The following is a 13,760-nucleotide window of genomic DNA, read 5'->3' as shown; positions in this document are numbered from 1 at the left end:
ATTCAAGATAGGTCAAGTTGAGCCGGACTAGCCCTGATTACACGCGGGAAGCCCCTGGTACCGTCTAGGAGGGTTTGATCATCAAACCAATCTCATGTATATCTAGTGGTGCACCGAACTTGTCTAACCGTGTCTGTGGTCTTGACGACCTGTCATTTTTTCTGGTTGGTGAGGCCGTCTAGTGCTCGGCGGCTAAAGCTGCCGCACATTCTTCCACACATAGAGAACGCTCAGTGTTTCCGCTAACTGTGATGGTGCCATGTGGACCGGGCATCTTAAGCTTGAGAGAAGCATAATGCGGTATTGCATTAAAACGAGCGAAAGCCGCTCTTCTGAGTAGTGCCTGATAGCCACTTCGGAATGGAGCGATGTAGAAAGTTAACCTTTCACTTCGGAAGTTGTCGGAAGAACCGAATACACCCTCTAGTAATAGAGAGCCCGTGCAGCGGGCCTCTAGGCCTGGTATTACTCCCTTGAAGGTAGTAGTACGGTGGCTTATTTTTGTCGGGTCTATCCCCATTTGGCGGACTGTGTCCTGATATATCAGGTTTAGACCACTGCCGCCTTCCATGAGGACTCGTGTGAGATGGTATCCGTTTATTATTGGGTCTAACACCAAGGCAGCCAATCCTTCATGTCGGATGCTTGTCGCGTGATCCCCGTGATCAAAATTGATCGGGCAGGACAACCAGGGGTTGAACCTAGGGGCGACGGGCTCTATGGCACGTGTGTCTCGGAGTGCATGTTTGCTTCTCCTCTTTGTCACATGGATCATGTTTACTGTTTTAACCTATGGTGGGAATTTTTTCTGTTCTCCAGTGCTTTGCTAGCAAGGCTTGTCCTCGTCTTCGCTTGGTGTCTCCCCCCTTATGTTCGGCGTTTAGCTTACCGGCCTGCTTGAAGACCCAGCATTCTCTATGGGTGTATTTGCAGGTTTGTCGGGGGTGCCATGAATCTGACATACTTTATCAAGAATCCTGTTTAGGCCAGACGGTCCGTCTATGTTGCCTTTGAAAGCCTTTTTCCGCTGACCTAGTCAAGAGCCCCTGAATCCGGTGTTTACCGCCGTATTATCTGGGCTATCTTCTTTATTTCGACGCTTGTTTTTATTGCGTTGTGGTTTTCCATTGCCATCCCTGACTTTGGATGTGCTTGGGTCGCTGGTGCTACTGCAGGCTAACTAGTTGTCTTCGCCCGCGCAAAAGCGGGTCATGAGGCTTGTTAGGGCTGCCATTGTTCTCGGTTTTTCTTGGCCGAGGTGTCTGGCGAGGCATTCATCTTAGACGCTGTGTTTGAAAGCTGCTAAGGCTTCAGCGTCCAGACAGTCGACGATTTGGTTCTTCTTGGTAATAAACCTATTCCAAAGCTTTCGGGCGGACTCTCCGGACTGTTGAATTATATGACTTAAATCGTCTGCATCAGGAGGTCGGACGTAGGTCCCTTGAAAATTAGCCCGAAAAGCGTCCTCTAGCTCCTCCCAACTTCCAATTGAGTTTTCGGGGAGGCTTTTTAGCCAATGCCGAGCTGGTCCTTTAAGTTTGAGGGGCAGGTATTTAATGGCGTGGAGATCGTCTCCGTGAGCCATATGGATATGGAGGATAAAGTCCTCAATCCAGACCCCAGGGTCTGTGGTCCCGTCATATGCCTCTATGTTCACTAGTTTGAATCCTTCTGGGAATTCGTGGTCCAGCACCTCATCGGTAAAACATAGGGGGTGTGCGGCACCCCTGTATTGGGATGTGCCATGGCGTCCGGACGGTTGTAGTATTTGGTTTTGATTTTGTGCCGGAGCGCGCTTCCTATCCATAGATGGATCTGGTCGTACCGGATTTTTGGCTCAAGTCCTCACGTAGATCGTGTGTTGACTTATGTGCGACTTTGTTAGCCGCTCTATCGTGGTCACAGAGTGGTTGATCCGACCGGTTGGCCATTTCATTTTTTGGCTGTGTGGGCTCTAAGGCCTCGTCGTCGAATTCGGGTAATAGCTTGTGCTTTGGATAGCTCTTTGTGTGGTAACTTCCACCATACTTTGCTTTGTTGTCGAGCACTTTGTTCCACCTGCTATTGAGTGTATTTTGTGCGGCCTTAAGCCTTTGCTTCTGCTTCTTTAGACTCCTCGCTGTGGCAATAAGCCTTCTGCGGAGGTTCTCTTGCTCCAAGTGCGTTTTCGGGATGATGTGTGCATCTTTGTCCGAACTGTTTTCCTCCCCAGAGGGGGTTTGATGAGGTTTATCCTCGGTGATGCCGTGTTCGGACGTCGGATCCGTACTATGTTTGCCACTTGCCGAGGCAATGTGGTCGTCGTTTTCTCTGGAGTCGACTAGAGTTGTATTTTCTCTTGTGTTGTTATCACTATTTTTGTTGTGGCGGGACTTAGAGCGGCGCCGCTGACGTCGGCGCTTGGGTTGCTTCTTGGAGGGGCCATCCTCCGCTGTCTCTTCGCCATTGCCTTCTTTGGGTGTATCCACCATGTATATGTCATGTGATGAAGTGGCTGTCCGGCGCCCTGTGGGTGCTCGTTCCTGTTCGTCTCCTGCATCTTCGTCCATGCCGTCGATGTCTTTGGAGTCAAAGTTGAGCATGTCGGTTAAGTCGTCGACGGTGGCTACTAAGTGGGTGGTGGGTGGGCAGCGATTTTCTTCGTCTTCCGCATCCCATTCTAGCAGGACATAGTTCGACCAAGGTTCTCCTGACAAGGAGAGAGACCTTAATGAATTTAGCACATCGCCGAAAGGCGAGTGTTGAAAGATATCCGCAGAGGTGAACTCCATGATCGGCGCCCGGTCGGATTCGATAGGCACAGATGCAAGCGGCTCGGAGTCCGTGGCCGAAGACGAATCAAGTGGTTCAGCGACACGGCTCTCGTAGGGGGTGAAGTCAGTATCCGGCTCCATCGCCATTGAGAGTGCAGCCTCCATGGCGGGGTCTATCCCTCCGTCCTTGGATGGCGCAATTTGCTCCGGATTGAAGGCCGGAGTAGTTGCAGATGCAATCTCCCGAACACTGTCCGATGGCAGAGTTACGTCGTGCTCGTCGTGACTGTGCGGCGCACCTGACACGTGCTCGAATCCGTCAAAGATCAAGTCTCCGCGGATGTCGGCAGTGTAGTTTAGGTTTCTGAATCTGACCTGATGGCCAGGGTTGTAGCTCTCGATCTGCTCCAGATGGCCAAGCGAATTGGCCCGTAGTGCGAAGCTGCCGAATACAAAGATCTATCCGGGGAGGAAAACCTCACCCTGGACCGCATCGCTACCGATGATCGAAGGAGCCATCGAGCCTTACGGTGATGACACAGTGGAACTCTCAATGAAAGCACCAATGTCGGTGTCAAAACCGGCGGATCTCGGGTAGGGGGTCCCGAACTGTGCATCTAAGGTGGATGGTAACAGGAGGCAGGGGACACGATGTTTACCCAGGTTCGGGCCCTCTTGATGGAGGTAATTCCCTACATCCTGCTTGATTGTTCTTGATGATATGAGTATTACAAGAGTTGATCTACCACGAGATCGTAGAAGCTAAACCCTAGAAGCTAGCCTATGGTATGATTGTATGTTGTCCTACGGACTAAACCCTCCGGTTTATATAGACACCGGAGGGGGCTAGGGTTACACAGAGTCGGTTACAAGGGAGGAGATCTACATATCTGTATTGCCTAGCTTGCCTTCCACGCCAAGGAGAGTCCCATCCCGACATGGGACGAAGTCTTCAATCTTATATCTTCATAGTCCAACAGTCCGGCCAAAGGATATAGTCCGGCTGTCCGGAGACCCCTTAATCCACGAATCCCTCAGTTTCATTCCGTTTGGATTCCGTTTGGTATTCCTTTTTTGCGAAATTCTAAAATTGGCAAAAAAACAGAAACTAGCATTGGGCCTCCGGTTAATAGGCTAGTCCCAAAAATAATATAAAAGAGCATATTAAAGCCCATTAAACAACCAAAACAGATAATATAATAGCATGGAACAATCAAAAATTATAGATACATTGGAGACGTATCAAGCATCCCCAAGCTTAATTCCTACTCGTCCTTGAGTAGGTAAATGATAAAAAACAGAATTTTTGATGTGGAATGCTACCTACCATAATTATCAATGTAGTTTTATTTATTGAGGCATGAATGTTCAGATCCGAAAGATTGAAGACAAATGTTTAATATTGACATAAAAATAATAATACTTCAAGCATACTAACAAAGTAATCATGTCTTCGCAAAATAACATGGCAAAAGAAAGTTCATCCCTACAAAATCATATAGTTTGGATATGCTCCATCTTCGTCACACAAAATGCTCAAATAATGCACAACCCCGATGACAAGCCAAGCAATTGTTTCATACTTTAGTATTCTCAAACCTTTTCAACTTTCGCGCAATACATGAGCGTGAGCCATGGACATAGCACTCTAGGTGGAATAGAATGGTGGTTGTGGAGAAGACAAAAAAGAGGAAGATGGTCTCACATCAACTAGGCATATTAATGGGCTATGGAGATTCCCATCAATAGATATCAATGTGAGTGTGTACGAATTGCCATGCAACGGATGCACTAGAGCTAAAAATGTATGAAAGCTCAACAAAAGAAACTAAGTGGGTGTGCATCCAACTTGCTTGCTCATGAAGACCTAGGGCATTTTGAGGAAGCCCATTGTTGGAATATACAAGCCAAGTTCTATAATGAAAAATTCCCACTAGTATATGAAAGTGACAAAATAAGAGACTCTCTACAATGAAGATCATGGTGCTACTTTGAAGCACAAGTGTGGAAAAAAGGATAGTAGAGCATTGTCCCTTCTCTCTTTTTATTTTTTTCTTTTCTCTGTTTTGGCCTTTCTCTTTTTTTCCTCACACGGGACAATGCTCTAATAATGATGATCATCACACTTCTATTTATTTACAACTCAAGGATTACAACTCGATACTTAGAACAAAATTTGACTCTATATGCGTGCCTCTGGCGGTTGTATCGGTGTGCAATGAATCAAGAGTGACATGTATGAAAAATTATGAACGATGGCTTTGCCACAAATACAATGTCAAGTACATGATCATGCAAGGCAATATGACAATGATGAAGCATGTCGTAATAAACGGAACGGTGGAAAGTTGCATGACAATATATCTCGGAATGGCTATGGAAATGCCATAATAGGTAGGTTTGGTGGATATTTTGAAGAAGATATAAGGATGCTTATGTGTGATAGAGCGTATCATATCACAGGGTTTGGATGCACCGGCGAAGTTTGCACCGACTCTGAAGGTGAGAAAGGGCAATCCACGGTACCGAAGAGGCTAGCAATGATGAAAGGTTGAGAGTGCGTATAATCCATGGACTCAACATTAGTCATAAAGAACTCACATACTTATTGCAAAAATCTACAAGTGATTAAAAGACCATCGCTCGTCCCCGACCGCCACTTATAAGGAAGACAATCAAAGAAACACCTCATGCTTCAAATTTGTTACAAAACAGTTACCATACGTGCATGCTACGGGACATGCAAACATCAACACAAGTATTTATCAAATTCACAATTAATCTACTAGCATGACTCTAATATCACCATCCTCATGTCTCAGAACAATCATCAAGCATCAAACTTCTCATAGTATTCAATGCAGTTTATATGAAAGTTTTTATTATACCCATCTTGGATTCCCATTACATTAGGACTAGTAGCCAAAGCAAATTACCATGCTTTTCTAAAAGACTCTCAAAATATTATATGTCAAGAATGAGAGATTAATTATTTCTATAAAATAAAACCACCACCGTGCTCTAAAAAGATATAAGTGAAGCAATAGAGCAAAATTATCTAGCTCAAGAGATATAAGTGAAGCACATAGAGTATTCTAATAAATTTTGATTCATGCGTGTCTGTCCCAAAAGGTGTGTACAGCAAGGATGATTGTGGTAAACTAAAAGCAAATACTCAAATCATACCAGACACTCCAAGCAAAACACATATCATGTGGTGAATAAAAATATAGCCTCAAGTAAAGTTACCGATAGACAAAGACGAAAGAGGGGATGCCTTCCGGGGCATCCCCAAGCATAGGCTTTTGGTTGTCCTTGCATTTTACCTCGGGGTGCCTTGGGCATCCCCAAGCTTAGGCTTTTGCCACTCCTTATTCCAAAATCCATCAAATCTTTACCCAAAAACTTGAAAACTTCAAAACACAAAACTTCAACAGAAAATCTCATGAGCTCCATTAGTATAAGAAAATAAACCACCACTTTAAGGTACTGTAATGAACTCATTATTTATTTATATTGGTGTTAAACGTACTGTATTCCAACTTCTCTATGGTTCATACCCCCCCCCCCCCGATACTACTCATAGATTCACCAAAATAAGCAAACAACACACGAAAAATAGAATCTGTCAAAACAGAATAGTCTCTAGCAATCTGAAGGTTTCGAATACTTCTGTAACTCCAATTTTTTTGAAAAATTAGGAATACCAGGATAAAAGTTATATCAATCTAGCACAGTTGGAATTGGTATTTTATCGCTCTCTGGTAAAAAATGATAATTATTTTCGTGAGCGCATACTTTCTGTTTTTTTAGCAAGATCAAACAAATATCACCCAAGAAGATCCTAAAGGCTTTACATGGAACAAACAGTAATTAAAACATAAAAAACACAACCATAACAGGGGCTAGGTGAATTATTTATTACTAAACAGGAACAAAAAGCAAATAACAAAAATAAAATTGGGTTGCCTCCCAACAAGCTCTATCGTTTAACGCCCCTAGCTAGGCATAAAAGCAAGAATAGATCTTGGTATTGTCATATTTGGTATGCAATCCATAAGTGGCTCTCATAATAGATTCATAAGGTAATTTAATTTTCTTCCTAGGAAAGTGTTCCATGCCTTTCCTTAACGGAATTGGAATCTAATATTTCCTTCTTTCATCTCAATAATTGCACCAATCGTTCTAAGGAAAGGTCTACCAAGAATAATAGGACATGTAGGATTGCAATCTATATCAAGAACAATAAAATCTATGGGAACATAATTCCTATTTGCAACAATAAGAACATCATTAATCCTTCCCACTGGTTTCTTAATAGTGGAATCCGCAAGATGCAAATTTAAAGAACAATCATCAAATTCACGGAAACCTAGCACCCAAATCACACAAAGCAGAGCATTCATAATCTTTAATCTTAATTTTAATAGTAGGTTCCCACTCATCATAAAGTTTTATAGGAATAGAAACTTCTAGTTCAAGTTTTTCTTTTTAAGATTGCATTAAAGCATTAACGATATGTTTAGTAAAAGCTTTATTTTGATTATAAGCATGAGGAGAATTTAACATGGATTGCAACAAGGAAATACAATCTATCAAAGAGCACTTATCATAATTAAATTCCTTGAAATCCAAAATAGTGGGTTCATTGCCACGTAAAGTTTTGACCTCTTCAATCCCACTTTTATTAATTTTTGCATCAAGATCTAAAAACTCCAAATCATTGGGACGCCTTTTAACTAAAGTTGACTCATCTCAAGTCCCATCTTTATCAAGATTCATATTAGAAAACAAAGATTTAATAGGAGTCACATCAATCACTTTTAGATCTTCATCATTATTATCACGAAAACTAGAAGAACACGCATTCACAAAGCAATCTTTTTAGCACGCATCCTAGCAGTTATTTCTTTGCACTCATCAATGGAAATTCTCATGGCTTTGAGATAATCATTGATGTCATGATTAGGTGGAATAGATCAAAGTTTCAAAGAATCAATATCAAGAGAAATTCTATCCACGTTCCTAGCCAACTCATCAATCTTAAGCAATTTTTCTTCAACCAAAGCATTGAAATTCTTTTGTGAACTCATAAATTCTTGAACACTAATCTCAAAATCAGAGGGAATCTTATTAAAATTTCCATAACAGTTCTTTTAGGAATTACCATAATTATGAGAGGAATTATTAGAAAACGGCCTAGAATTAGAGCTTCCTCTATACGCGTTGTTACCAAAATTGTTCCTACCAACAAAATTCACATCCATAGATTCATTATTATTCTCAATCAAAGTGGACAAAGGCATATCATTAGGATCCGAAGAAACACTTTTATTATCAAACAATTTCATAAGTTCATCCATCTTTCCAGTCAAAACATTATTCTCTTCAATCGCATGAACTTTGTTACTAGTGGATCTTTCCACGTGCCATTGAGAATAATTAACCATAATATTGTCTTGGAGTTTAGTAGCTTCTCCCAAAGTGATTTCCATAAAAGTGCCTCCTGCGCCCGAATCTTAAAGATTTCTACAAGCAAAATTCAATCCGACATAATTTTTTCTATAATCATCCACAAATTCAAACCATGTATAGGGCAATTACATATCATTAATTTCATCCTCTCCCAAGCTTGTGCAACATGCTCATGATCAAGTTGCTTAAAATTCATAATATCGTTCCTAAGAGAGATGATCTTAGCGGGAGGAAAATACTTTGAGATAAAATTATCTTTGCACTTATTCCATGAAGCAATTCTATTTTTAGGCAAAGAAGAGAACCAAGTTTTAGCATGATCTCTAAGAGAAAACGGAAATAGCTGCAATTTAGCAATATCATTATCCACATATTTCTTCTTTTGCGTATCACACAAATCAACAAATTTGTTTAGATGGGTAGCGGCATCTTCACTAGGAAGGCCAGAAAATTGATCTTTCATAACAAGATTCAACAAAGAGGTATTAATTTCACAAGATTCAGCATTGATAGTAGGAGCAATCGGAGTGCTAATAAACTCATTGTTGTTGGTATTGGAAAAGTCACACAATTTAGTATTATCTTGAGCCATCATGACAAGCAATCAATCCAACACACAAGCACACAAGAAGCAAGCGAAAAGAGACGAACAGAAAAGGGAGAAGAAAAGGAAAAGGTTTTCGAAAATCGTTTTAGAAGTAGGGGAGAGGAAAACGAGAGGAAAATGGCAAATAATGTAATGCGAAGGAGAAGAGTTTATGATGGGTACTTGGTATGTCTTGACTTGAGAGTAGATCTCCCCGACAACGGCGCCAGAAATCCTTCTTGCTACCTCTTGAGCATGCGTTGGTTTTCACTTGAAGAGGAAAGGGTGATGCAGCAAAGTAGCATAAGTATTTCCCTCAGTTTTGAGAACCAAGTTATCAAGCCACTAGGAGATAAAGCACATGTCACCTAGTACGTGCACAAACAATCAAGAACCTTGCAACCAACGCGTTAAAGGGGTTGTCAATCCCTTCACGGTCACTCGCAAAAGTGAGATCTAATAAAGATAGTAAGATAAATATTTTTGGTATTTTTGTTGTATAGATTGGAAAGTAAAGATCGTAAAATAGTAAACGAGATGTGATGTAAATAAAAGAGATGCAATATAATACGGAAGAGACTCGGGGGGCAGAGGTTTCACTAGTGGCTTCTCTCAAGATAGCAAGTATTACGGTGGGTGAACAAATTACTGCCGAGCAACTGATAGAAAAGCGCATAATTATGAGAATACCTAAGGCAATGGTCATGAATATAGGCATCGCGTCTGTGTCAAGTAGACTGAAACGATTATGCATCTACTACTATTACTCCACACATCGACCGCTATCCAGCATGCATCTAGAGTATTAAGTTCATAAGAACAAAGTAACACATTAAGCAAGATGACATGATGTAGAGGGATAAACTCAAACAATATGATATAAAACCCATCTTTTTATCCTCGATGGCAACAATACAGTACATGCCTTGCTGCCCCTACTGTCACTGGGAAAGGACACCACAATATTGAACCCAAAGCTAAGCACTTCTCCCATTGCAAGAAAGATCAATCTAGTAGGCCAAACTAAACTGATAATTCGAAGAGACTTGGAAAGATATGAAATCATGCATATAAGAATTCAGAGAAGAACCAAATGATATTCATAGATAATCTTGTTCATAAATCCACAATTCATCGGATCTCGGCAGACACATCGCAAAAGAGTACAACATCGAATAGATATCCAAGAACATCAAGGAGAACTTTGTATTGCGAATAAAAGAGAGAGAAGAAGCCATCTAGCTAATAACTATGGACCTAAAGGTCTATGGTAAACTACTCACGCTTCATCGGAGAGGCTATGGTGTTGATGTAGAAGCCCTCCGTGATCGATTCCCCCTCCGGCAGATCGTCGAAAAAGGCCCCTAGATGGGATCTCATGGGTACAGAAGGTTGCGGCGGTGGAAAAGTGGTTTTTTGGCTCTCTCTGATCGATCTAGGGTATAAGAGTATATATAGGCGAAAGAAGTACGCCGGTGGAGCTACAAGGGGCCCATGAGGGTGGGGGCGCGCCTACCCCCTGGGCACGCCCTCCTGCCTCGTGGCCGCCTCGTGGCGTTCCAGACTTCAAACTCCAAGTCTTCTAGTTTGCTTTCGGTCCAAGAAAGATCATCGCAAAGGTTTCATTCCGTTTGGTATTCCTTTTCTGTGAAACTCTAAAATAGGCAAAAAAAACAGAAACTGTCATTGGGCCTCCAGTTAATAGGTTAGTCCAAAAATAATATAAAAGGGCATGTTAAAGCCCATTAAACATCCAAAACAGGTAATATAATAGCATGGAACAATCAAAAATTATAGATACATTGGAGACGTATCAGACCCGCGTTGGCAATGAATTGCATGAACTCCTCATGAATTCCAGCTTCTTGTAGGGACGGGATGTGCGGCCATTCACACAGTCATACCTCCGCCAACCTCCAAAGGTGGAGATCATTGTCAGCAGACTCCCCAATAACACCCTTGGAGTTCTTCTTAGAGACAAATTTCCTGAAGATATTCATGTCCGCATACAATTTTTTCTATAAACAAAAATCTGTATTTTTAGTCCACAAAATTTTTCCAACAAAACTTCACAAAACTAATAGCAACTACTCATAGGGATACATAGAGGCCATAGCAAGCATTCAAACTACTTGTAACACTAAGAATTCAACATGCAAGAACATCTACAGCAGCACCAAGAGTAGCTATTTATTCAAAGTATAAACCACTAGAACAAAAACTAATTGGACAAATGATGGAGTCACATACCAAGCAACAAATACCCGAAATAGTTTCGGAAATGGAGCTTCGAGCAAAGAGATCGAAAATGGCAGCAAAATGAGCAAGAACGCGGGAGAGAGAGCAGGAGTGATTTTTTCTGTAGGTAGGTGACAATGTGGGATGAAGATGTAAGTGAGGGGGCCCATGTGGGAACCACAACCCCCCATGGCGCGCCAGGGGGTGCTGGCGCGCCCTAGTGGGTTGTGCCCATGAGGTGCACCCCCCTCTAGTTATTTTTGCAGCAAAAATTCTTAAATATTCAGGAAAAAATCATATAAAATTTTCAAGGCATTCTGAGAACTTTTATTTTTGGGTCATTTTTTATTGCACAGGAAATTCAGAGAACAGACAAAACATGGCATTTTATTTTATTTAACTAATAAAAACAGAGAATAAAAAGTAGGGACAGAAAGTAGTGCTTACTAAATTCATCAACTTCATACCATTCAAAACTGATTCATTAATAAGGTTGATCAGGTCTATTAACAACCACTTTCGGTTCGTATGAAATCGAAGAACTTTCATAAATCACTAAGTTACCTCTACGGGGATTTGCATTTCCCCAACAATAAGCATTTGATATTTCTTTCTGATAGTAGGTAGAGGTATTTGAAAACTTCCAGTAGTGATTGCCGGAGATTTTTCAATAACATTAATACCATTCACTTGGAATTGTTTCTTCGGAAAATGCATCGTATGCTCATTACCATTAATATGAAAGGTGACCTTGCTTTTATTGCAATCAATAACAGCCCCTACAGTATTCAAGAAGGGTCTACCAAGGATAATCGACATGTTGTCATCCTTGGGCATCTCAAGTATAACAAAGTCAGTCAAAATAGTAATATTAGCAACAACAACGGGCACATCCTCACAGATATCGATAGGTATGGCAGTTGATTTGTCAACCATTTGCAAAGATATTTCAGTAGGTGTGAGCTTATTCAAGTCAAGTCTTTTGTATAAATAGAAAGGCATAACACTAACACCAGCTCCTAAATCACACAAGCAGTTTTCACATAATTCTTTTTGATAGAGTAAGGTATAGTTGGTATTCCCGGATCTCCATGTTTTTTAGGTACTCCATCTTTAAAAGTATAATTAGCAAGCATAGTGGAGATTTCAGCTTCCAGTATTTTTCTCTTATTTGTGATGATGTCTTTCATATACTTTGCATAAGGAGGCATCTTCAAGATATCAGTCAAGCGGGTACGCAAAAATACTGGCCTCAGCATTTCAGCAAAGCGTTCAAATTCTTCATCATAATTCTTTTTAGTTGACTTGGGTGGAAAAGGCATAGGTTTTTGAACCCACGGTTCTCTTTCTTTACCTTGTTTTCTAGCAACAAAGTCTCTTTTATCATATCTTTTATTTTTAGGTTGTGGGTTATCAAGATCAACTGGTGGTTCTATCTCAACATCATTATCTGGTTCTTTATCATTATTTGGTTGAATGTCTTCATGAACCTCATCATTATCTTTTTCATTATCAGTAGGTGAGTGTTCATTACCAGATTGAGTTTCAGCATCTGAGATAGAAGTTTCATTTGCATCATCAGGAGGTTTCTCTATTTCAGGTTCACTAGAAGTGTGCAAAGTCCTATCATTTTTCTCTTCTTTTTCTTTTTAGAAGGACTAGGTGCACTAGTGCTGTTTCTTTGTGAATATTCTTCAATTCTTTTTGGGTGTCCTTCGGGATAAATGAAGGAAATATTCCCTAGAGGCAATAATAAAGTTGTTATTTCTATTTCCTTATATCATGATAAATGTTTATTATTCATACTAGAATTGTATTAACCGGAAACTTAGTACCTCCGTGAATACATAGACAAACAGAGTTTCACTAGTATGCCTCTACTTGACTAGCTCGTTAATCAAAGATGGTTAAGTTTCCTAACCATAGACATGAGTTGTCATTTGATGAACGGGATCACATCATTAGAGAATGATGTGAATGACTTGACCCATCCGTTAGCTTAGCACTACGATTGTTTAGTTTGTTGCTATTGCTTTCTTCATAACTTATACATGTTCCTATGACTATGAGATTATGCAACTCCCGAATACCAGAGGAACACTTAGTGTGCTATCAAATGTCACAACATAACTGGGTGATTAAAAAGATGCTCTACAGGTGTCTCTGATGGTGTCTGTTGAGTTGGCATAGATCAAGATTAGGATTTGTCACTCCGACTGTCGGAGAGGTATCTCTGGGCCCTCTCGGTAATGCACATCACTATAAGCCTTGCAAGCAATGTTACTAATGATTTAGTTGCGGGATGTTGCATTACATAAACGAGTAAAGAGACTTGCCGGTAACGAGATTGAACTAGGTATTGAGATACAGACGATCGAATCCCGGGCAAGTAACATACCGATGACAAAGGGAACAACGTATGTTGTTATGCGGTTTGACCGATAAAGATCTTCGTAGAATATGTAGGAGCCAATATGAACATCCATGTTCCGCTATTGGTTATTGACCGGAGACATGTCTCGGTCATGTCTACATAGTTCTCGAACCCGTAGGGTCCGCATGCTTAAACGTTCGGTGACAATCGGTATTATGAGTTTATGTGATTTGATGTACCGAAGGTAGTTCAGAGTCTCGGATGAGATCGGTGACATGACGAGGAGTCTCTAAATGGTCGAGACGTAAAGATCGATATATTCGGACATAAAAAG

Source organism: Triticum urartu, chromosome 5A, assembly GCF_056163025.1.
Source record: "Triticum urartu cultivar PI428250 chromosome 5A, HENAU_Tu73, whole genome shotgun sequence".
Taxonomy (NCBI): Eukaryota; Viridiplantae; Streptophyta; class Magnoliopsida; order Poales; family Poaceae; genus Triticum; species Triticum urartu.
Note: the sequence above shows the minus strand (reverse complement) of the source record.